At 40.9% G+C, this 25736-nt stretch overlaps 1 protein-coding gene across 4 annotated transcripts in view; it reads right to left on the bottom strand.

Annotated features, from left to right (window-relative positions):
- Window positions 1-25736, bottom strand: part of TAFA3 (TAFA chemokine like family member 3) — a 353000-nt gene that overhangs the window by 21957 nt on the left and 305307 nt on the right. The window contains exons 5-6 of one of the 4 annotated variants that reach the window (XR_014470354.1): window positions 19874-20047; window positions 7834-7900 (exon numbers count right to left, since the gene is read on the bottom strand). The exons of 1 other annotated variant lie outside the window; for it this stretch is intronic. The gene's annotated coding sequence lies outside the window, so the exon portion shown is untranslated. The remainder of the gene's footprint in view (window positions 1-7833; window positions 7901-19873; window positions 20048-25736) is intronic. 2 more of the 4 variants (XR_014470355.1, XR_014470356.1) reach the window with 2 other exon arrangements.

The raw sequence follows: 25736 nt of genomic DNA, 5'->3' as shown, positions 1-25736 counted from the left end.
AAGTTGGTACATATGTGGAGCAAGGCCAAACTTCCGCCAAACTTCGCCCAAACTTCCGAAAACTGCATTTTCTAAAGTTAGGCTACTATCTTAATTTTTTTCATCTCACTCTTTATCTTCTAAATATTGACTTGCATTTTACAGATACAATTAAGCTGAACAGACTTTAGGTATTAACAAAGGCAAACTTAAAGGAGAGCCACACAACTGCCAAACATCATCATGTAGGACATTCAGGGCTGCCAAGAGAAATCCTGGGCCCCGGTACATCAACTTCCAGGGGCCCCCATGGGGGGGGGGGGGGGTTGTGACCACGGCATGTTAAGGGCGTGTTTAGCACATGAGAAGAACCCACTCACAGAAGTATGGCATGCATGCCTCCCAGCAGCTGGGTCATAAGTAATATATATATAGCTTAAGGCTGGGGTAGCCAACTCCAGTCCTCGAGAACTACCAACAGTTAATGTTTTCCAGCTCTCCTCACAGAATCACAAGTGAAGTAATTAGCTCCACCTGTGGATCTTTTAAAATGTTTCAGCTAGTAATGAGTGCACCTTTGCAGCAGCTAGGTTGTCTGGAAAATGTGCACTGTTGGTAGCTCTCGAGGACCGTGGTTGGCTACCACTGGCTTTAGGGGATGCGGCGGCACTCAGAATGAAGACGCAGCAGGCAGTTTTGTCCCCCAACAGTTTCAAAGCCACAAGGCTCCTTTATCAAGGTGCTTTAGAGAACACACACACACACATATATATATATATATATATATATATATATATATATATATAATCCTCCAAAGATGGCAGCACTCGGTCAGACTTCATTAAAAATGTCCCTTATTGCTGCTGTCTTTGGATGAAAATATTTTATGTTTGTATATACAGCATATATACATACAGATCCTTCTTACTATACAAAAGGCCTTTGCTTTATATCATATACTGGGTATATATATATAGATATATCTATATATATATATATATATATATATATATATATATATATAGTGTGTGGGTGGTCCGGCACTCCCAACAAAATTAACAGCGATTCCGGTGCCCTCACTAAAACAAATTGCAGACGCTGTAGGAGGTGCGGCACTCAGGACAAAATATGCGCTGACACTTGGAGACGTATAACCTAGTCTCCAAGTGTCAGCGCATATTTTGTCCTGAGTGAGTCCACTATTATGTCGGCACTCCACCTTTCCAACGTAGTGTAACTGGTGTACTCCAGAAGTCTGTGCAGATAATCCAATGAAGGAGGCACACAAGGAATTATGCAGAAATTACTGTATTAGCACCTAGCGCCTTTCAGGGTCTCCCTTGTCCTCAGGGCGATACAGCATAAATATACACACAAAAAGATATTCACTTACCCCTATAAATACCCCCACTGTAGTCCCATCTCTCCATCCCCGCCGGGCTCCCGGGTCCGACCTACCGGAAGTGCTTTGCACCGTACTTCCAATAGGAAGTAAGGACACACTCACCTGCATTCCACTGATCACCCTCCGCTTTCCACAGGCCGGCAGTACCAAGCTACATCATAAAAGCGGATCCACGGCACTCATTCACTGAGGTCTAAAATCGCCTCTTCTGTTACAGCTGGGTGCCATGGTTCCGCATGTCATGAGCTGGGTACTGCCAGCCAGTGGAACGCGGAGGGGGAGCAGTGGAATGAATGCGAGTGTGCCCTGACTTCCTGCTGTGCGCGATACGGGATGTATGGTGCCAAGCACTTTTAGTAGGATGGACCCAGGTGCCCAGTGGAGACTACAGTGGGGGTATTTATATGGGAAATTGAATGTCTTTTTGAGTGTATACAGTATTTATGCTGTACAGGTCGAGTATCCCGTATCCGAATATCCGTTATCCGAATTATTCCGAAATACGGACATTCCAGAAAGTGAAAAAAAATTTTTTTTTTTGCTAAAAACTCACTGGGGACATATGTAACAGCATCACTGGGGACATGATATGTAACTGGCACTATATATGTGCAAGACAATGATTGCTTGGCATTCAAATTCAGTGCTGAGATAGTACACACATTTTGTTTCACGTTTTGAAACCTTGTTTTTTGAACAATTAAAATATGTTTGTGTGTATTTTATGTGGTAATAAAATATATTTGTGTGTATATTATGTGTTTATACAGCATAAATGCAAGATACTTCAAAATACATCATTGAAATATTAAAATATTCCGAAATACGGAATAATCCGTTATCCAAAATTCTCCTGGTCCCGAGCATTTTGGATACGGGATACTCAACCTGTATCACCCTGAGGACGGGGGAGACCCTGCAAGTGCTAGGTGCTAATACAGTCAATTCTGCATAATTGCTAGTGTGCTTTCTTCATTGGATTATCAATATATAGATATATATCTATATCTATAGATATATATATATAATTTGAGATATATTGAGATATATATATATATATATATAGATATATAGATATATATATATATATATATATATATCTATATATCTATATCTATAGATATAGATATATATCTATATATTGATAATCCAATGATGAAGGCACATATATACATATATATGGAGAACAATTTAGTATTAAGACAGGCAGGGCAGAAAAAAATTGCACTTACAGGGCAGGACTCGAGTCAGACAGTAGATTCAGGAGCTCCTCCGGCTCCAGCCTCCCCTGTCACATGCCGCGCTTCGTGCACATGACCTTCCGACCTTCCCCTCGCTCTCACATCAAGTGTTGTGAAAGCAGCTGCAGTCTGCAGACACACAGAGTTTCTCTGCAGACGCTCTGCAGCAGTGGATGGGGCCTCTGTCACTGTCTGTAGACTGTAACACACAGTGAGTGAAAGTGACAGTCTGCCGCTGCTGACCTGCTCTCACCGGCCAGCCGCCGCCACCCCTCTTCCCAATCACGCTTCTGCTACACCGCTGCCATAAACAAAAAAAAAATGTAAGTGTGACTGTCCCCTTGCCCGGGCCCCCCTGACAGGCCCGGGCCCAGGTAAAATGTACCCGCCCCCCCTGCCTCTCGGCGGCCCTGAGGACATTCTGGGAGTTGGTGTGGCTTCCCTATTTGAACCTTATACAGTGCTGCAGCCCCACCTCTAGAGCCAACACTGTGACAGCCGCTATTTTTACCTGATGTTACATGTTTTAAAAGTAGACCTAGAGAACAAATACAATATACAACAAAATTCAAGCAGACATACATTTATATCTCTAATGTTTTTCCTACAAAATATTTAAAAAGGTATAAAAACACTATGACCAGGTGCATCTAGCCAAATCCCTGATTGTGTATTTAATATGATATGGAAATTTCAACCCATGTTTGGCATGTTATATATTAAAAGGCTAAAGCTGCTCCTCACCTCTATGGGGGAAATTAATGTGCAATTGTTACTCTATTCGGCAGTGCACAGCAATCGGTGCTGACATTACAGTTATGTTGTTCCGCCATTTTGATGAGATGGTAAATATAGAATAATATAAACAATAAACAGTACCATTGCCTGGCATATACTGTATTTCTAACATTTACGAACTACGTGTCATAAATGTTACTTACAAACTACTGTACTGTATGCAAAGATTTAAATTATGAAGAAAAATAATACATGTACTGTATGACATTTGAAGAAATTAATGTTGGTACTTTAGTACTGAAAAAAAAAACCTGCTGTATCTTTCCCTTCTATGATATTTCTACTTGAATAAAACTTTAACATATAGGTCAGCACAGAAATACATTCAGCTGAACAACAGCTTTCTATAAGTTGAGGTCCCACAGATGTATTGGGTAATGGCGAATTGAAGGCCTGCGGCCATGTATCTTTGCCTCTAAGGCATTTTGGGGGGCCTCAAACTCACTGGGAATATTGTAAATTGAAAAGATTTTCAATTTATATCATTATGGCAGAAGTATATGACAATTCTATTATAAAAACACTAAATAAGAACTTAGAGATCTGTGAAGTTCAGTATATATTTTATAGAGAAAGGGTAAATAGAAAATGAGGACAATACAACTGCATTTATTCACAATTAGTTTCAGAGAATACACCCAGAAAGCTAACAGTCATTTTACCAGCAAAGAACAATAAGTCAATTAGGAGTCTATTCATAGGTATTTTTTGTTGGGTTAGGTTATAGTTCAAGTCATTTCCATCAAATAAGATGCATTTTCTCAAATCAATATGGCTCGCTAATGCCATTACGATAGATAGCATAAGTCATAAAATCTCCAATTAGAGCCTTTAGAACAGAGAAAACAATTTTACAGCAAGGAGGACTAACAAGCACTGAGATCTGAAGTCTATCCACATTGTTTTCTTTTTTCTTTTTTCATGGTATGACTTAGTAGAAAGTGGAAACTACAGTACAGAGTATACTATGGCAATTAGAGGCTTAAATTAGCATGTTACAGCAAGGATGGTTTAAAACAGATTATGTTATGGAAAAATAAAAAGTGCTTATAATACCATTTATCACTATAACAAGTCTCTTTGATTACCCTGAGTCACCTTCATCACTGCCCAGAAGTCAGTTTATCCTCCCCCAACTTTTGCATACATGCATAACTGTAATTATGAACATATACAGTATAATATATATATATATATATATATATATATATATATATATATATATATATATATATATATATATATATACACATACATACATACACACACACACAGTTTGAGTAGCCCTTGTCCAAAATGCTCAGGACCAGAAGAATTTTGGATAATGGATTATTCCGTATTTCAGAATATATTTATATTTCAATGATGTATCTAGAGGTATCCTCAATTTATGTTGTATAAACACATCAAACACATGAAATACACACAAATATATTTTATTATTTACAAGGTTTCAAAACATGAAGCAAAGTTTGTGTACAATCTCAGGCACTGAACATGAATGGCAAGCAATAATTTTCTTGCATATATCTAGTGCCAGTTACATATCATATCCTCAGTAGTGCCAGTTATAGATGTCCCCAGTAGTGCTTCTAGCAAGAATTTTTTTTTCACTTTCCGGAATGTACGGTTTTTGGAATAATTTTGATAAGGAATATTTGGATAAGGGATACTCAACCTGTATATATATATATATATATATATATATATATATATATATATATATATATATATATATATATATATATATATATATATATATACACATTGATTGTGATTGATTGCAGTAACATGTAATCTGTAGGTGCATGCAACTTGAAATCTAGCAAAGATATGTCTGGTATAAAAATACAGCCATCAACATCTTGATGCTAGCACAAGAAACAGAGAGTATAAAATGTACTCCATTTGCAATGGAGATTTATCAATACTTGAAGACAGATAAAGTGTAGAGAAATAAAATACTAACCGCTCGGCTTCAATATGATGTTTAAGGGCTGTATTTAATATATGGTAACAGTATAAAGGGTTGACAGTAAATAAATAGACACAAAACGGTTGACATGTACAAGATCGATATAGACAAAAGGTCAACAATAGGAAAAGGTCACTGTGGCAATGGTCGATGCCTGAAAAGTTTGACAGGAGTTCTTTTTTTTTTTTTTTGGTGTTAGTTTGTAGATTTCATCACATGAACCCCATGTCAACCTTTTTTTATGTGACCTTATCTATGATGACCACTTTTCAGAATCATATCAATGATGATCACTTTTCAGAATCATAGTTGTAATATAGCTGCAGTGTCATTCAGCTTCTGAACTTGTGTGCTGATTAATAACATTGTCATTTGGATACGTTACATCATTCACAGTTTATTATTCAATTTTAAAATATATCTAAAATTGTTATTTATCACTCAAATTTGATTTCATTCCATTAGGTTTTGAAATGTGAAAAAAGTGTTTTAGCATTAAAATGTAGTGGCAATTGTCCCAAAGTGTGTTTATTTCTGTGCAGTAATGACAATAATACTTTAATGTTGTACTTTGTTCGCAGACAGTACATTTTTGGTGGTTAAAATATTCAACTCTTAAAAATCAATGTGATAGCAAAAGGAAGGTTAATTGCCAGAGCAACCCCAGGATGATTTGTTTTCAGCAAAAAGGTTTACTGTGAAAATGCATAACAAACTATGGGTTCTGTCTATTACGATTAGGCTTTTTTTTTATATGACCACAATAAAATCACCTGTTATCGTAAATTGGCATTAAAATGTTTCCGAGGGTGCTGAGCAATAATAACTGCATCATATGGCCAGTTTGAAGGGATATGTGTATGTAACTTATTCCCTGTACACACGGTGTGATACAGGGTCAATTTAAATCTTCGAATCAAAATCAAATTGAAATTACAGCTGCATTCGATCCCCAGTTAATGCTGATGCACGCTCCCGTTCAGTCATATCTAGTAGAAAAATAGGTACTTGTTTCCTAGCATGGCGCCTGTAATTTTGATTGTATCCATTGGGTCCAAAAAAATTGCGTCGATCGCATTGCAATCAACCAAATCGCATGCGATGCGATCAACGCGATCGATGCAATTTTTACATCGGAACCAATGGTAAAATGGTCCCTGAGACCAATGGTAAATGCGTGGTGAGTGCAGCGAGCCCCGCGAGGGGACGCGCATTACTTCACAGGTATTACGCGTCCACTCGCGGGGCACGCTGCGCTCGCCACTATATTAAATCAACTCCTTGTCGAAGTGGATAGTGGGGGTATGAAAAGGTCGAAGGACGCGTACCGCCGCCCCTCGCGGGCTCGCTGCGCTCGCCACGCTTTGGGTTGCCGTTCATCGTGGGGTGGCGTTAACAATGGGGGGGCATTTCACATGTAAAATACCCATAAGGGTGGGTATACAAGGAAAAATCGGGTCCATTGGCCCATTTAACATTGTTCCCTATGTAAAATTGCATCCATCGCTTCGGTCGCATTGCATGCCTTAACTTAAGGCATGCGATGGACGCGATGGACGCAAATTTTTAATTGTCGGTGAAAAGGCTAAAAATAGCCCTGAAATCGCGTCGGTCGCGTCCATCACATACCTTAAGTTAAGGTATGCGATAATCTGCGACGGGCGCCCTGCTAGGAAACAAGTACCGAAAAATACACTGTACAGGCAAGACTATATTCAGATGGAGCAGCTCTCAATGGAGTTGCTCCTGATGATAGTATGGCCAATCGCTGCTGTGCACCGTACGACAAAAGGGGCCCGCGCACCATTCAGCCAGATCCCGCCACCGCCCTCCGCTGGCTCCCCGCAGCTCCCCAGTCACCCCCACTCAGCCTTCCCCTCTCCCTGAAGTCACTTCCCACCACTGTGCCGATGCCTGACGGGGCGGTGACTGATGTCACCTGACGTCAGCGTCTGTCCCCTGTTTGGTGGACTCCAACGGAAATAAAAGTCAGTTCAGACTGACTTTTATTTCCAAAGGGGAGACAAATCATTTGATGGTTATCAACCATTGAATGATTTCTCTTCCCTTCGGTTGCATACAAGGGGATGTGTTCAAATACATCCCCTCACATGGTACAGAGGGGATTTGGCAGTGGGGGAATGGGTGTTCAGCCGGGCAGATTTTCTTTGGTCTATTTACATGTAGACAGATTCTTCACATTAATATTGAAAAATGTTTGCCGTGTTTTGACTTGAATGGGTGGTCTTAATAACATCAATAGCAAATGTAATCAAATCCCCCCTCCTCCTCCTGGATTCAGACAGCAATTATATATATATTGAGCTTTTGTAAATTTCTCATACCAATTCTAATCTATGAATTGCTAAGGACAAGCCCCACATGCTCTTAGCAGGGATAATCTAAAGACTGGAAGAATGTAGATCAGTCTTTACCTGAATGAGATAGCATTCCAAAGGGTGTGGGCAGCATTGGAAAACCATGAAGACAAGATTATAAAATCTGAAATAAATAATTTAAAATTGAGAACTTGTACATTTTTATTTTACTTAACAAAAGTGTATGGAATTTAAATATTAACACATTTTAAATGATGCCTGTTCACCGTTTACAGATACTATTATGGAATGTCAAAATTAATTACTATAAGTTACCTAAAGAGAACAACAGACCACCGAACTATGCTAATACATACATTGCCAGTCTCTTAGGGCCTGATTCTGGTTCACTCGCAATGCAAAATTGGGCCCTTATTTTGGTTTACTCGCAAAGGCAAATTCCTTCTCAAATGGACAAAACCATGTGCACTGCAGGGGGGGGGAGGGGGGGCAGATGTAACATGTGCAGAGAGATTTTATTTGTAATAAGTTATTTTGTTTCTGTGCAGGGTAAATACTACCTGCTTTATTTTTACACTGCAATAGGCTGTAGATATCAGTTTGAAGTACAAACCCCACCCAAATCTAACTCTCTCTGCACATGTTACATCGGCCCCACTTGCAGTGCACATGGTTGTGTCCATTAGCAAACCAAATGGTCTTTGGGAGTTAACCAGAATCTGCCCACTGTGTTAGAGGAACCTGCGTTAAAAGTAGACATAAGAAAATATTTACTGCATTCTGAACTTGGGGCACATTTTCTTACATTTCACTGGCAGAATATTGTTTTAAGTATTCTGAAAATTGTTATCACTGTTATTCCAAACAGAATAAATTGATACCTCAGCTCTGTTCTAAGACTGTTCATTCCACAGAATGCATCGATGTAAAATGTGAAATGCCATTTCTCATATAGTTTCAAAACAACAAAATAGCAAAAGTCAAAGGTTGCATCTGCAGAAATTGGCACCTTTGCAAAACTGCTTTTTCCAACTCACATTCGCTCACTTATAGTTACAAGTAAGTAGAGACCTGTTTACTTCCTTCCAATTCTCTTGCACTATGCATGTGAAGACAAGACCCAAAGCAGCACTGACAGGTGTGAGTACACTCTTAGTTGGCGTTGAGTCAGGCTACTGGCTAAAAATGCAATTTGTGAAAGGAAATATCTTCTATCACAAAACTGCTTTACCGAAGCAGAAACTTAACATTTCAAAAGAGATTTAGCTTGATTTATTTTCTATGCTCTTTGCTTGATCACTGACTACTGAACTAATTTTCCCCTGCCACCACACTTGGGAGTTTATTTATTTACGTGCATCATTCTCCTCACTTTCATGTTCATTAGAGCATAAATCAAGTACTTTACAAAACACAACAAGGAACTGTACCAAAGTTCATCACAATGCAAGCATCGCACTCCAACTTCATTTCACATTACCTCTTTAGAGAACAATTCATGCTGGCACCACAAGGTTCAGACAAGGCAGCTCTGGGCTATCTTTAGCACTGTCACGAGGACAGCTGTCCTTTGAATAATCAGATACTAGTACAGACACACACATCATGATAATGATCCACTTATAATCTAATTTCCCAAATATATTTAATTCAATACATAAACTTAATAGAACTATTTTTGTGCCAGAGTACAATATGATACTAATATATTTGAATTTGGAAGGCTTGCTTTATAAAGTATCTATAGTTTAAGCTCCAAGGCAATACTGTGAATCTGGTTTGAAGGAAATAGAAATAAATGTTAAAAGTGATTAGGAAAACTCATGCCGCTAGTTAAATTAAGAACAATGATTGCAATATTACACAACTGATTAACCGTGACACATCAGTCATTATTTATTTCATCTTGCTAATTGCACCTTGTACTGGAGGACATCTTGTAAAGCTACAAGATGAACACTAGGCCGTCTCTTTTTGATGAATGTGTGTTTGAATTCAACACACAGCGGAGTTATTAAATATCTTCTATAGGAAATGAAAGTGTCTTGAGAAAGTGAGAGAACAAATATTGAGCATATTGCAGAATCTACAGTAATAAATCCAACAACCTTTCTTACAGTAAACAGAGATTATGATATCACTGGGGGATATTCACAAACAAATTGCTAAAGTACTGTACAAATGAGCAGTTACCCGAAACAACCAATCAGACAATCACTTTTATTTGCTTGCTTGCTCTAGTTAAGTTACAGCTATGTATGTATTGGTTGCTGTTGGCTAACATACATTTACACATAGACAATCCCTATTGTTTGTAAAATCAATAAAATGAATACAAATTGAAACTACAATAAACATTTGTATATGAGTTTTGAGAGAATAAAGGTAGATTAAAAGGCTAATTAGGTCAATCTTGTGGTTGACCTCTATCCCCACAAAATTCCCAATAGAAACAAATTGGCTCCACTGACAGCTCAGCCAATAAGGAGAGCGCTACTACATGGAACTCCCTGATTGGCTGAAGGGCTCTTCAGTGGTAGAAGTCATGTAAAGGCGAACCATGTGAGGAAGATAATCCATGTATGTGTGTTTGGATCAGGAGATGTGCTTTGTTATTTTTGAACATCTGCTTGTCTAAAAGGATGGCTCTATACTGGATTAGGTGAATACAGATGGAGCTTCTCTCAGCCAGCCCAGGGAATCGCCAGATTCTCTGAGCTGATGCAAGCTGGCTGAGAGGTTCACCATCTGAAGGGGGACGTGTGCGCATCTCTTACACACACACACACACACGTGTTCCCATCAGCACGGCGCAGCACAGTGGCAGGGAGCACTTTTTCTGCCCGTCTCCACTTCAGGGAGATGGGCAGGGAGTGGGGGACCCGGCGGGGGCTGCGCGGAGGGGCAGGGGATCGGCGACAGGCGGCAGAAGGCTCCGACAGAATAGGGCACACAAGCATCTTATGCGCTGACCCCCTTCAATCAGCTGTGGTGGATGGCGGCATCTGGTGAATTTATCACCATGAGCAGCTCAAATGGGATCTGTTCCATCTGTATGTTTTTTTGTTACATGTGTCTTATGGAATCTTCTGGTCAAGAGGACTAAAGGGCTATGGGGATGTAGGTAAATTTGCTTGAGAGTGTGTGTGTGTGTGTGTGTCTATGTATGTATATATGCATGTGAGTGTGAGGGGATTGTGCAAAAGCTAAAGCTATACTGTTATAGTGTGAGTGCAGTGGCACATTTATAATGGAATGGGTGCAATGTGCACAGTGCAGTTGGGCCCCCACACTGCACCCATTTTTCAATACTTGCCATCCAGAATCCTGCGATAAAGGCACTGGAAAGTGGCCGATGCGCCATTTTTTGTGAAGTCTGCACTGGGTGCAAAACCTGCAGTGCAATTTTAAAAATAGTATACAGTCATAGGCAAATCTATAAATATGGTAATGGGTGGTCCCAGATCCAAACAAAGAAGCAGGCTGGATCTTTGCGCAGCATAGCCGCGCGTCGAAAAGGAGGCGTGGCCTCGTGGGAAGGGGGGTGTCATCACATAAAGGGGCGTGGTGTTACACATTATACCACACACGGTAATGCCCATTACACATTTTAGCAAACTCTGTAATACCATTACAAAAAAAGCCACACGCCGTAATGACAATTACATATAAGACCACGCACCGTATTGATAATAACACATTGTGCCACACATAATGATGTCCATTACATACTATATAACAAACTGTAATGCCCATTACATATTTGACACATAAGTGCTGCTTATGTACATGTTCACTACTAGGGGATTCTTGCTTGATGCAAGGGGCTTCGCCTTCATGCTCGATGCCAAGTGGGAATACATGCTTGTTGCCAAGAGGGAGCTGTTAAATTATCATTCCAAAGGGGGAGTGGGGATTGCTCGTTGCTAAGGGGAATGCTGTTGTTGCCAAGAGGGCGTGAATTGTTCCTAGCCTAGGAGGAGTTAAATGATCATGGCAAAAAGGGGGCGAATTTGCTCATTGGGGGGGGGGGGGAATTGCCAGTTGCCAAGGGGGAGGGAATTGCTCGTTGCCAAGGGGGAGGGTACTGCTCGTTGCCAAGGGGGATTGAATGGCTAGTTGCCAAGGGGGAGGGTATTGCTGATTGCCCAGGGGGAGGGTATTGCTCATTGCAAAGGGTATTGAGGGTATTGCTCCTTGCATGACAGCCGGGCAGAAAAGGGCTGTATGCTGCCCGGCTGTATTGTCACTCTCTAACTACTAAGCACAGCAGCAGCTCTGTCCCCATCCCTATCTTCATTCAAAACTCCTGCTGCGCTTGTGGCCAGCAGCCAATCAAAAGCGGCATTGGTGGTATTAATGGCCGCTCCTGATTGGCTGCCAGACCGCAAGCTACTATTGGCTCGCGGTCTAGCAGTATCGAAGGGGACGAACGGAGCTGCTGCAGCTTGTTTTGCTTAGATTGACTCACTATACAGCTGGGCAGCGTACAGCCTTTTTCTGCCCGGCTGTCATATCTGCACTATATTTGTGTTTGTGCAACGGCCAGCGGTCTAATGGGTGGTCCTGTGCACCCCCGTACCACCCCTTAGATTCTCCTATGTATACAGTGAAATTCTTTTTGTGTTGTACGATGGTCACTTCATGTATTGAATGGTGGTCACTGATGATGGGCCAGATGCACTAAGTTTCAAACAGTGGAGAGTGATAAACTAACAGCCAATCAGCTGTTGGTTTATCAGACCTGGACACTGCTCTGCAAAATTGCAGAGCTCTGCGATCAGATATACAGTACACTGCCCAATCAGAGTGAAGTCCTGCTCCATGCAAGTCTGCAAATTGCTTAGCACAGCTTGCGGAAATTACAGTAGCTGCACTGGTGATTCACTGCAAATCCATTCACAAATCACTCACATCTAAAGATTTTTCCAGTGTTTACAGTCTATACGTAGCCAAGGACTTACTCGTGGCTGCGATAGAAGCAGTCGGATCGGGGCCAAAGGGAGGTTACACACCTTTCTCTCATTCGTCTACACCAGGGGTGTCCAAACTTTTTGCGACGAGGGCCAGATTTGGTGAGGTGAAAATGTGTGGGGGCCTGACATTCTTTGAATCAGTAATCACATCAGAATGGTCCCCCACTCTGCCCCCATTCACTTTATGTCCTCCAGCATGCCCCCATTCACTGTATGTCCACCAGCCTGCCTCTTCACTGTATAATCCCCTGCTTGCCCCCCTCCTCTGTATTTCCTCCAGCCTGCCGCCATTCACTGTATGTCCTCCACTCTGCCCCCTTCACATTATATTCCCCTGCCTGACCATCCTTCTCTGTATGTCCCCCAGCCTGCCCCTCCTTCACTGTATGCCCTCCATTCACTGTATGTTCCCCACTCTGCACCCATTCACTCTGTCCCATAGTTTGCCCCCCCTTCTCTGAATGTCTTCTCTGAATGCTCACTCTCCTGAAAGCCGCCAAACACATCTCACTGTGGTGGCCGGAACCTCCTCACTGCTGCAGACAGCAAGGTAAAGGCGTGCTCGCCGGGACCCCACCTTTAGTGTCCTGTGCTGTGCATCCTGCATCTGATGGCCCGCCCACTTCTGACTGGAGGCTGCGGGCCACTTGAAATGACGGCACGGGCCGCAATTGGCCCCCGGGCCCAACTTTGGACATGCCTGGTCTACACAGACGCTCCTAGAAATCGGTTTAAACCCCCAAATGCTGGCTTTCTATCAACCAATTTTGCATACAGCCAGCTACCAAAAAAGTAGAATGCTTGAATTACATGCATGCGCAGTCTATCGATAATGGCACGTACAGCGAATTTGCAGCCTTGTGATCAGATCTTAATAACCTGCCAATGTATTTTCCAGTCATTGCTCTGTGTATTGTATTGGGGTCTACTAGCAATAGGATAATTGAGTAGAAAATTGCCAGGTACGGTAATGTTTGTTCGGTTTAATAATGTAGCAAGAATCCTATATAGTTTACCTATAACACAATATACTGTACTCAAAGACATACAACTGCATGTTGCTTTAGTGCAGCGGTGGCCAACCCGCGGCTCTCGAGCCGCATGCGGCTCTCCCCCTTCTAATGTGTGGCTCCTGCTTGCACTGCTGCCCGACGTGGCGCCCACCGTCCGTCCCCCATCACCCGCTAGCAGTTCCCGAATACCTAAGTTCTGAGGGTAGGAGAGCACGCATTGCGCATCTCTCCTATCCCTCACTGTGCATCCTTGTGACTTGGCCGCCTGCCAATCACAGCTTGCGGGCCGGCAGCCAATCAGGAGCCGGCACGCGAGATTTGATTGGTGGACGGCCCAGTCACAGGGAAGTGAGAGGGGAAGGAGACGCGCTGTGTGCTCTCCTCCCCTCGGCGACATGACAGGACTGCAGGGGGACGCCTGGCAGCAGCAGCAACAATGGTGAGTGCTGCTGCTGGGAAATTATCACTGGGGGCATAACTAGCACTGTGGGGGGGCATATGTGGCATTGTGGAAACATACCTGGCAACCTGCACTGTGCACGCATGATGCCGGCTCTTTGCTTGATAGCCGATATTTTTCGGCTCTTTACCTCGGACCGGTTGGCCACCCCTGCTTTAGTGTATTTAAGAACCAAATTAGTGATGTCCACTCCATAACTTTCCCAAACATTGCTATATTTATCCTTTTCCATATTTGATTATAGTAAAAATACATTGTTTCCCCCAGCTCACTGAATGGTATTAATAACCAGTCTTGAACACTACATGATAATAGAATTCAGAAATATTGGTTACATATACCTGCGCAAATGGGGCTTATAATCCATTTGTGCAAATATGTACACGATACCAATACCAATTGTAACCAATATCTCTGAATTCTATTATCATGTAGTGTTCAAGATTGGTTACTAATACTATTCATTGAGCTGGGGGAAGCAAGTCTTTTTTACTTACTCAGTATTAACCCCTCCCTCTCATGCACCTGAGTGGTATTACTAAACTAATTGAGCATCTACCACTATCCATACTGTATATCCAGATTGGATTATACCCTGCATGCTCTATGTTGTGTTACGCTCAAAATAACATCTGCTATTAGGCTCACTAATTTTGCTGCTGTTTATCACTATGATATGCAGAATGTCAACATTAAACAGCAATTTTTTGTGAGATCTGGTACAATAACATTTACATCAATATATGTTTAAATGTTAGAATAAACAGTATTATTTAAAAGCAATGTAATTGTAATTCACTTTTCACTTCTGATTAGTATCAAGTGTCAAAAGAACCCTCAAACACAGCACAGATTTTTGGCAGCCTCTAGTTTCCTATGGCAGCTTGATATAGATATTAATACCAATTTGTGGGTGGGATTTTTTTCCATACCTCAAATTACACCCACCCATTTGTCAGATACAGGACATGGTTTTATGCCTGATCTGAGATAAAGTGACACTGGCTTGGATATTCTGTGATTGTAAATGTATATTTTTCATATGGAGTTGGGAAAAAGCATAATTCTACATCATTGTTGTGTGTATCAGATCAGGCAGCACATTTTGTTCTGCAATTTCTTTGTGGCTGCATTTCGAACACACTTGTCCATTTTGCTTATTAGTACAGTATATGATAAACTATGTTATATATAATATATTCCATATATAAAACCCTGGAGAAGATGCCAATATTCTAGAACTAAGACAAAAAACACTGCAGGTTCTGGCTGCCACTTCTCTAATTAGCTTTTCAGAGTAGGGAGCATGGACAGTTACTAATTCACACGGACATACTGATTAAAACTGTTACATATATTTTGTAACTGTTTACAACATTGTATTGCGGTGGTCAATATGGCTTAGCTCAAAGTAGGCATTAGTGAAATGTTAAATACTATTCTGTAAAAAAAATCTGCCTAGCACCATGGTTGTTATTCTGTCATACAGGACTACACAACAAAATTAATTATCTGTCAGAATGAGTGTTCTTACAATAGACTATACAGTATACCAAATGCTAATTTAAAATGCACTGCAAAATGGCATTCTGGGGAAGTGCAATCCAAATGCATAACTCAAAGGTTGTTATTACTGGACTTCCACACCTTTGTCACATGGTCTGTACCAATGTTAAACCTGGCTACCCTCCTGAAAAGGCCATAAGGCTCCCGAAAATCGTGTCCCCCTCCCGGCCCCCCGGAAATGTGGGCAACCCTCCCAGATACCGCTGCACCCCTGCATCTCCAATTACCATGATTTGTGGCTTTTCGGGGGATGGGGCAGCGCTAAATATGCAAATCATGTCATTTTAGCCCCTCCCTGAAGACCCGCGAATTTCGGGATTAAACGCACTGGGGGCAGGGCCTCATGACATCTACATCAAGCCCCACCCCCAGAAGTGCTGCTGACAGTCTTCTCTCTGGGGTTCTCCCAGAGAGGAGACTTAAAAAGTAGGAAAGTATGTGTTAAACATGTGCTAGGCTGTGTCTACGCATTGTGTTTTGAGAGTTCCCATTTAAAGGTCCCTGTTTGGCAGGAAGGAGCCTGCACATGTAAATCTATGGTGGCATCTACACATTGCATTTTAGCAGGAAGCAGGAGCTGTTTAGCAGGATGCTTACTCAAGAGGATATATACACAAGCCCATCTCAACCTGCTAAAACATAACGTGTAGACACAAGAAACTGCATCCTGCTAAACAGAATCCTGTTTAACTGCATCCTGCTAAAACGCAATGTGTACACACAGCCTATGTTAAATATTTGTTCAACAAACAGATACATACTGTAAATACATACATGTATAGGCCTATAAGACTTTTCTGAATTAGTGGTAGACTATATATGCCTTAGTGGTGAAAATGTTTTTTTTTTAATTAAAATGAACAAATACTGATGCATGGTGAGGGCCGGATTAAGGGCTTCATGGGCCGGGAGTTTGAAATGTTCAAGGGCCTATTAGGAGAAAGAGAGTAGGTGATACCATGTAGGCATGTAGAACACATACACTATACTCCCCGCAGAGTTCCCTCTAAGCTGTGCGCGCGTGCGAGCGCACACACCTCGACGAGCGTGCGCACAGACATTACAACAGAGCGCACAAAGCAGCAGTCGTCCCTTTTTGCAGTTGTGGACTCAATGAATGTGTGTTTCACCCATTAAATGCATTGTGTGCTGTATTTTGAATGTTTAAATGTTTAATATCATTTTGAAGTAAAGTTAACACAAATGCTGAACGTCATTTTCCAGTTATATATAAGTGACGCACAAAAATGTAAATTTCATTCCAAAGTTGCACAGCCAAAATCTTTAGCCGCACACAGCCTTTGTAAAATTAGAGGGAACATTGACTCCCGGATGTCTACATCAATGTGTAAAATAGGAAGGCAATTATTATACTTATTATTTATGGCCACCCATGTGGCCAGCTGGTGCCTGTCTGGTGAACATCACGCTGTCATGGTAATTGGCTATTCTTATGTGTAGGCCTGGATCTGCAACACCATCCACCCCATTGTTAATCTGGCTCTGGTGAGGGTGTTATCTCCTGGTAAACTTCTCACAAGCTCTCGTTGGATGGAACCTGCACATGCACGTACAGTATAACAGAGATACTTGTCTCTAAGGGTACATAAACTAAAGTTTCTAAAAGTGAAAAGTGGAGATCAGATTCTAGCTATCATTTTTCTGTTGCATCCAAGAAAATTATAGCCAAAATCGAATTGGTTGCTATGGGCAACATCCTTACTTTCACTTTTAGAAGCTTCCATTATTTACTCCTAGGTGTGAGCCGATAAGGTCACACATGTCCAGCCAAAATTTCAACAGCCATCTGTACATTTGCGAAACAGAAATAGACATGCATAATGCCACATTTGCCTATGATTGTGGACAGCTAAATACTACATAACAGCATCTTGAGATGGTGTTATGCTTTTATCTGAAAACTGAGGAAGTGAACTTTGCAGTACCCCATTACAGAAATAGTCTGGTTATGGATTAAAGTATATCCAAACTACAGTAGATAGTCCACATACAGTCACCAGTGTGATGTGGTCAACAGGGTCAAAAGGTTGATAGTTTAATGGTCAACATGGACTTAGGTTGACAGTGTCAACATGTCAACATGCAGCATAATATTTTAACACGAATAGTAACCTTAAACCTAACACTCCAATAGCAACTACTGTAAAACTATGGGCCTTATTCGAGTTCACTCTTTCTGACAAAATCCTTCTTAGATGGACAAAACCATGTGCACTGCAGGGGGGCAGATGTAAATTGTGCAGAGAGAATTAGATTTGGGTGAGTTATTTTGTTTCTGTGCAGGGTAAATACTGGCTGCTTTATTTTTAAACTGCAGTATAGATCTCACTTTGAAGTAAAACCCCACCCAGATCTAATTCTCTCTGTACAAGTAACAAATGCCCCACCTGCAGTGCACATGGTTTTGTCCATCTAAGAAGGAATTTGTTAGAAATAGGGAACCAAAATAACCCCTAAGTGTTTACCCTAAAACTCATAAAATATCATTAAAAACAATGTGTTGCCCTTTTCTATGTCTACCATTTGCTTTTCAGCCTTTTGACCTTGTCAATCCCTTGACTGTAGAACATCTGGTATAGACCTATTGACTGTAGAACATCTGGTATAGACCTATGGACTGTAGAACATCTGGTATAGACCTATTGACTGTCTATTTAATGTCTTTCTTTCACCCGGATACCAAATAGTCCAGAGTCGAGAGAGCCTTTTAGCACTAATATAGGGCTTTTTTACAGAATTTTTTAATAGAGCCTATTGATTTGAATATTAGGGAGTACTATAATTAGTTACATTTGTAATATACTGGCATGATTAATGAAACATAAAATGATTGTCAAAAGAAAATTTGAAGATTAGTTTTGAATTGAATATTAGTGCCTGAAGCCCAGAATTGGTATTTAGAACATGCTTTTTATACAAAATGAAATGACTATAAACCCTACATGTGTATCTATGCATATTTTCTGCATGTGTACAGTATACATGCAGATATATATTGTGCGTATATATATATATATATATATATATATATATATATTTATATATAAACACACACTTGTGGTATGGCGCCTAAATTATGTTATTTTCAAGTCCATGAATGGTGTTTATCCGAAATGACATTAAGTGAAACTGTTGTTATTCTCCAGATATTGTTTTATTGTTTCTCAGAAGTTCAAAGGAAACAAGTAAAAACTCCCAACGCGTTTCGTCTAGCAAGACTTCATCAGGGGAATACAATATACGTCGTTCTTAGTGTGTGTTATTTCTTAACACGTAGATTTACAAAAGTTTTTAAGGTGTTTTGGTCACCTAAGTGCATGGAACCATTAAAAATAATTGAAGACTACTTATCTTCCCCTGTGGTATGATATCCAACAATATCCCAAGAGAAGGTGTAGTGAACTCTCCTTTGCAATTGGGCTGGAATTATCGTCTCTCTCTGGTATGTCCTACTTCTACTGGGGAAGGCAGCTGCCTTGAAAATAACATAGACTTGAAAATAACATAATTTAGGCGCCATACCACAAGTGTGTGTTTAGATTGTTGTATTTGTCCCTCAACCCTCTAGGGACATTGTGGTAAGGCAGCCAACGGTGTAAATTCTTTTTGTATTTAGCGCGATTGGATTATTGGTCTGTATATATATATATATATATATATATATATATATATATATATATATATATATATATATATATATATATATATATATATATAGATCTAGATCTATAGATATATAGATCTATATCTATATATATAGATATATATCTATATATCTATATATATATATATCTATATGGTAAGAAATATGAATTTAGAACACTGATTGATTTGGGTGAGAGCATTGTTGTGAAAAAAATTGAGCTGCATTTGTGAACAATTCAGCCAATGTGACAATGTGAAATTTTAATACTGTTACCTTCCAACAAATTATTATCAATAAAGCCGATTTCAGACATAACTAGCCATCTTTACTTTGCTGATACAATACATCTAGGAACTGTGGTGTATTTTATATTGAAGGACTTGGTTATTATTAAGAAAGCACAACTCCCTGGACAGGCAGAAAATATAAAGAAAAGAGCCATGTTAGAACTCACCACAGGTAGAGTACTTAATTTCCCTTTAAGAGGACTGCAAAGAATAATATCAGTAGGTCCTGCATAGAGGCTGTAAAAATTCCTACTGCTGCACCAGCTTGTGTCTTAAAAACAACTGAGGACTCCAGAATTCTATTTTTGTGTTTTCGTTCCACTGAAAGGTACAGATGTGCCCTACAACACAAAGAGGTAATGAGAACCTTTGAGTGGCACGTTCCTGCTTTTTACAGCTACAGTAAATACACAGGCTAGCAAAATGATATACTTGTACTTTAAGGTGGTGGTGTGTTATAAAATTGATTCATAGGCTGTAAATTTGGTAAGTGTAATCTTTTTTGTCATAGATACTGCTGATTGATAGACAGACAGACAGACAGACAGACAGACAGACAGACAGACAGACAGACAGACAGACAGACAGATAGATAGATAGATAGATAGATAGATAGATAGATAGATAGATAGATAGATAGACAAATGGCTATGATCATCACATGAAGATGTCAACATTTTTTATTGATGTTGTCATGTATCCTTTTCAAAAGAATTACCTGCCAGCCCCTGTCTGTTGGGGACATCTGTGAAAATTGACAACTGGGGCCAAATGTAATAGGGTGAGAGTTTCAAAAAGTGAGAGATTTTGGGAGAGTTTCCCCTTTTTTATAGCAGCAATCAATTACACTGCAAAACCAGGTTGATTTTGCCATGTAATTGATTGCTGTTTTAAAAAACATGGGAAAACTCTCCCAAAATCTCTCACTTTCTGAAACTCTCACCCTATCCATCTGTAGTGGCACCTAAAGAAGTGAGGTGGGGGGGGGGGGTTTCTAATTACCTGGGCCCAGGTCTGATGGAGGGGCTGAGTTTGACCCCTGTTACCTGGCAGCAGAAGCAGCTGCAGAAGCTCTTCTCAACCCTGCACATGCCCCTGTTTTGGGCTGCAGTGTGGCCAAGGAGGTGCTTAAAGTTCATTGTTTCTGTATTTTATTCTAAGGGCGCATGGCCACACCTCCCAGGATCAGGCCATGCCCCCTCAAAAACTACCTTGGCCTGGCCAGGCTCTCTACTACCCTGTACATCTGTCCCCTAGTGAGCTGCAGGCATTTGTTGGTGGTAATGGGCTGAGTGTCCACTGAAATGTGAATTTTTTAATTACCATTTTGGGAGCATATATACAAGGTTACTCAGAATGTCTATTATGGAATGATGTGCAATCAGTGTTGGTGTCTTTATAAAAATGAGAAGCCTCCATTTCAATACATCCTTGAAACAGGCCCATTGTGCAGTAGGAATATAAATGATTTTAACCCCTTCACGACATTTGACGTATATATACGTCATGGTCGGGAAGTACTTCCCGACCGTTGACGTATATATACGTCATGACTTCTAACTGTCACTGCGTCTAGAGACGCAGTGACAGTTAGGTGATGTCTGCTGTCCCTGACAGCAGACATCCCCCCTCGTCGCCCAGGGGGGGCAGGGGTGCCCCCCCCGGTCGGCGATCGCTGTGATTGGCTGTTCAAATCTGAACAGTCAATCACAGCGTTTCCTGTGTTACCGGCGGCTAAGCCGCTCGGTAACACAGAAAACGGTGGTGATCGGTGCAGCACCGATCACCACCGAGCGGCAGCACCCCCCTCCCACCCGCCGGGCACTCACCCGGCAGCAGCAGCAGCTCCAGCGGCTCCACCGCTACGTCCGGAGCGCACGCTGCGCTCCCCTCCTCCCCCCTCCCCCCCGCAGCAGCAGCAGCAGCAGCAGCAGCATCATGCTGCTGCTGGAAAAGTTAAAAATAAATTAAAATTAAAAAATGTGCAAATGTGTGTATATATATATATATATACACACACATATATATATATATATATATATATATATATATATATATATGTGTGTGTATATATATGTATATATATGTATATATATATATATATATATATATATACACACATATATATATATATATATATATGTGTGTGTGTGTGTGTGTGTGCGTATACCGCACCGATCACCAACGATCGCCAGCCCCCCTCCCACCCGGCAGCCCCCCTCCCTCCCACCCACCCGGCTGCCGCAGCGCCAGCACCCCTCCCACCCCCCCGCCAGCCGCAGCGCCAGCCCCCCTCCCAAAGCTGGTGACCAAAATGGGGTCACTTGTGGGGGGGTTCCACTGTATTGGTGCTTCGGGGGTCTTGCTAATGCGACATAGCACCCGCCATTCATTCCACCACCAAAAATCACTCCTTCCCTTCTGAGTCCTGCCATGCACCCAACTGGTATTTTTTGGTCACATGTGAGGCATTGCCGTACCCGGGAGAAATTGGGGCACAGATTTTGGGGTGCTTTGTCTCCTTCATTCCTTGTGAAAATTAAAAATTTTGAGCCAGAACTGCATTTTTGTGTAAAAAATTACATTTTTTTACACAAAAATGCAGATCTGGCTCAAAATTTTTCATTTTCACAAGGAATGAAGGAGACAAAGCACCCCAAAATCTGTGCCCCAATTTCTCCCGGGTACGGCAATGCCTCACATGTGACCAAAAAATACCAGTTGGGTGCATGGCAGGACTCAGAAGGGAAGGAGTGATTTTTGGATTTTGCAGCACAGATTCTGGTTGAATGACCCCCGAAACACCCATACAGTGGAACCCCCCCACAAGTGACCCCATTTTGCAAACTACACCCCTCAGGGAATTCATCTAGGGGTATAGAGTACATTTCAAACCCCCCGGGGTTTCACCAATTTTGATACAACTGAGCTGTGAAAATGAAAAATTATTTTTTTTCATTTTCACTGCCCAGTTGTACCACAATTGGTGAAACCCCTGGGGGTTTGAAATGTACACTATACCCCTAGATGAATTCCCTGAAGGGTGTAGTTTGCAAAATGGGGTCACTTGTGGGGGGGTACCTAACTTTTAGCATCTTATGGTGCCTAGAAACCTACATGGTGCCTAAAAAATAATCTCATAAAAAGGAGGCTCCAAAATCAAGTAGGTGCTCCTTCTATTATGAAGCCTGTGGTTTGGTCACCGTGCACACTAGGGCCACATATAGGATATTTATGAAAACCAAAGAATTGGGGGAATCAATTTTTAGTCACATTTCTCTAGTAAAATCTACTGTGTTCCTTAGAAAAATGTATTAAAATTGCAAATCTGCAAAAAAAATGAAATTTGGAAATTTCACCTACACTTTCTTTTAATTCCTGTGAAACACCTAAAGGGTTAACAAACTTCCAAAATGCTGTTTTGAATACTGTGAGGGGTGCAGTTTTTGAAATGGCATCATTTATGGGGGTGTCTCACATACAAGTCACTCAAAGTCACATCATAACTGACCTGGTCCCTAAAAAAATCAGAGTTTGAAATTTTCTTGAAAATTTGAGAATTTGCTATTCATATTTGAAGCCTCCTAGTGTCCAAAAAAATGAAAATGAGGTTGAAATAATGATGGCAACATAAAGTAGACATATGGTCTATGTTAGTTATTCACTATTTTGAGTGGTAAGATTATTTGTCTCACAAGCAGAAAATTTAACATTTTGCAAATCGCAAAATTTTCCATTTTTTTACGACATTTTGGTATTTTTCACAAAAAAACACAGACTGTATCGACGAAAATTTACCACTAACTTGAAGTACAATGTGTCACGAGAAAACAATCTCAAAATCACTGGGATAAGTAAAAGCAAAAAAAAGTTATCCCCACTTAAGTGATACATGCCAGATTTGAAAAAAAGGGCTCTGTCAGGAAGGCAAAAACTGGCTCTGTCATGAAGGGGTTAACATGGAACACTACTAGCATATTTATTGGCTCTTAGGGTATGCTTGATTAAATATAAAACAACATTTTTTTTAATACTCACAAACCTTTTTATCTTTGTAAACCAGATATCCCCCATACATACAGTACGTCGCATCGCAGTACACACAGATTTAAACTGCATATATTCATGCTTAGTTCATTACTCTATCTTCCTACAAATTACTTATTTGTTTGCTAAGAATTAAACCTTTACTGATATACTGCAAAGTATGTAGCACAACAGCTGCCCAGATCTATTGTAAGTAATTGGTTTTGTGTGACCTGTATATCTGGGTATTACAGTGCCATGAAATCTGTTGTCCTAATAATTCTTACCCAGGTGCTAAAGAGACTTTTCCTATTCCACCCACCTTGTTTTTCCTTTCTGTTCCTGCTGAGACTATAAAAACACCACTATTTATATATCCCTCGTGCTTCCATGAAATGCAAGGGAACAGAAAAATATGTGTTCCTTTTTCCCATAATATGTGTTTTCATTGGTTTTAAAGGCAGCTTATTCCAAGGAACAGTTTGGCATTTCCCATTGAGAGGTATTGTAGAACTGTACTTTCGCCTCCTCTTAATTATTGGATACATTGGTGTACAGTATTAATTAACCATTTTTTTTTTTATTTAACATTTAAACATTCAAAATAATAAATTTTTAATGTGTATTAGGTCTTCCTTATTCAATATTATTTTGGCATGTATAACTGTCGCATATGGCAAACCAAAAGACGTAAAAAATGGGGTCAGCACACTCTAATCTTCATATTCTATAAATATGGAGATGAAGGGTATGGGCTCATATGTCAGCCGCATTACACACTTTGTGTGCCTGGTTTCCATTAACAACTCTGTGTTCTCCTAGTGGTGGGTACTGCCCTTTGTCTGATAATTATGTTCTTGGAAACACTGTGCCAACCCCTCTACATATATCACTTAAACACAGTTTAGCCAAACATGCACACAAGTAATGATTCTTCTACTTTTGCCCGCCTCCTTCCCTCAATCCACACAAGCATACATGCACACACAGTCCAAGGGCGGTATTCAATGCCATGGTGAGGGGGTTAATGGCGAGGATGGCTATTTTTGGGCGAGGAAAAGCCATCCTCGCCTCCCCCCCCCCGCCATATTCAATATTAGGGAAAATCCTCTGATGGTGAGGATCCCCTTAAATGGTGAGGTTTGCTGCTAATGCTGTGAGTCTGCTGCATTTTGTGGCGAATCCCGCTGTTTTAATGGCCAAACTCGCCGTTTCCATCTCACCAAAAGGAACCAGTGAGGTGGAAACAGCGAGTGAAGGGGAGGGAGTGGAATACTCTGACATGTGCTATTGGCACTGCTCACCATCATAGCTTGCTGGCAGGGGAATCGAATATCCCTCCAAGTGTTCACATCATGTTCCATTGGTTCCTAGCCAAGTTTACTATCACTTTTAGTGTCCAGCTGTACCCTGATTCTCTGCACTGGGCCATACTGAGAACAGGAAGCAGTTGATGTAAATATCCTTATCACTGCAGCTCTTTTGATCACAGCAGGGAGGAATAGTGGGCCCTCTTACCATGCAGTAGACCTCACTCATACCTGGATAGGTCTTCCCAGTAGCACTTGTTAATGTAGTACATGCCAAGGCTTCCCCTTAAGGTTCTCCTGGTGGTGTATTTAGAAAGATGTGCATGTGCAGACAAGTGCAAAGGCTCTGCGAGACTGCCAGAGTCATAAATGTCTGCTGTGCTGGTGACATCTTCTGAATACATATTAAGAAATATGAAAGACCAAGAAGACATTTAAGGGAGGCTTGGCATGGCCTATGAAATGGCAGATGGTGGATCTCTTATGGGTAGAGCCTAAGGGGCATAGGGGCATGAGGACATTCAGACCCATGGGCACTTTTGCATTACACACACTTCAACAATTGTTGATACACCATTGAGTAATAGGTCACAAAAAATTTATATATAGGTGGCACCCAGTAATAAAAATTCTGCAGACAGCTGAACAGGTGCTCTATGGCAACATATTGCTGCACAGAAGAGCCCTCCAAAGA

The sequence above is a fragment of the Crinia signifera genome, chromosome 2 (assembly GCF_055691185.1).
Source record: "Crinia signifera chromosome 2, ASM5569118v1, whole genome shotgun sequence".
Taxonomy (NCBI): Eukaryota; Metazoa; Chordata; class Amphibia; order Anura; family Myobatrachidae; genus Crinia; species Crinia signifera.
Note: the sequence above shows the minus strand (reverse complement) of the source record. Positions and strands in the feature narration are given on the sequence as shown.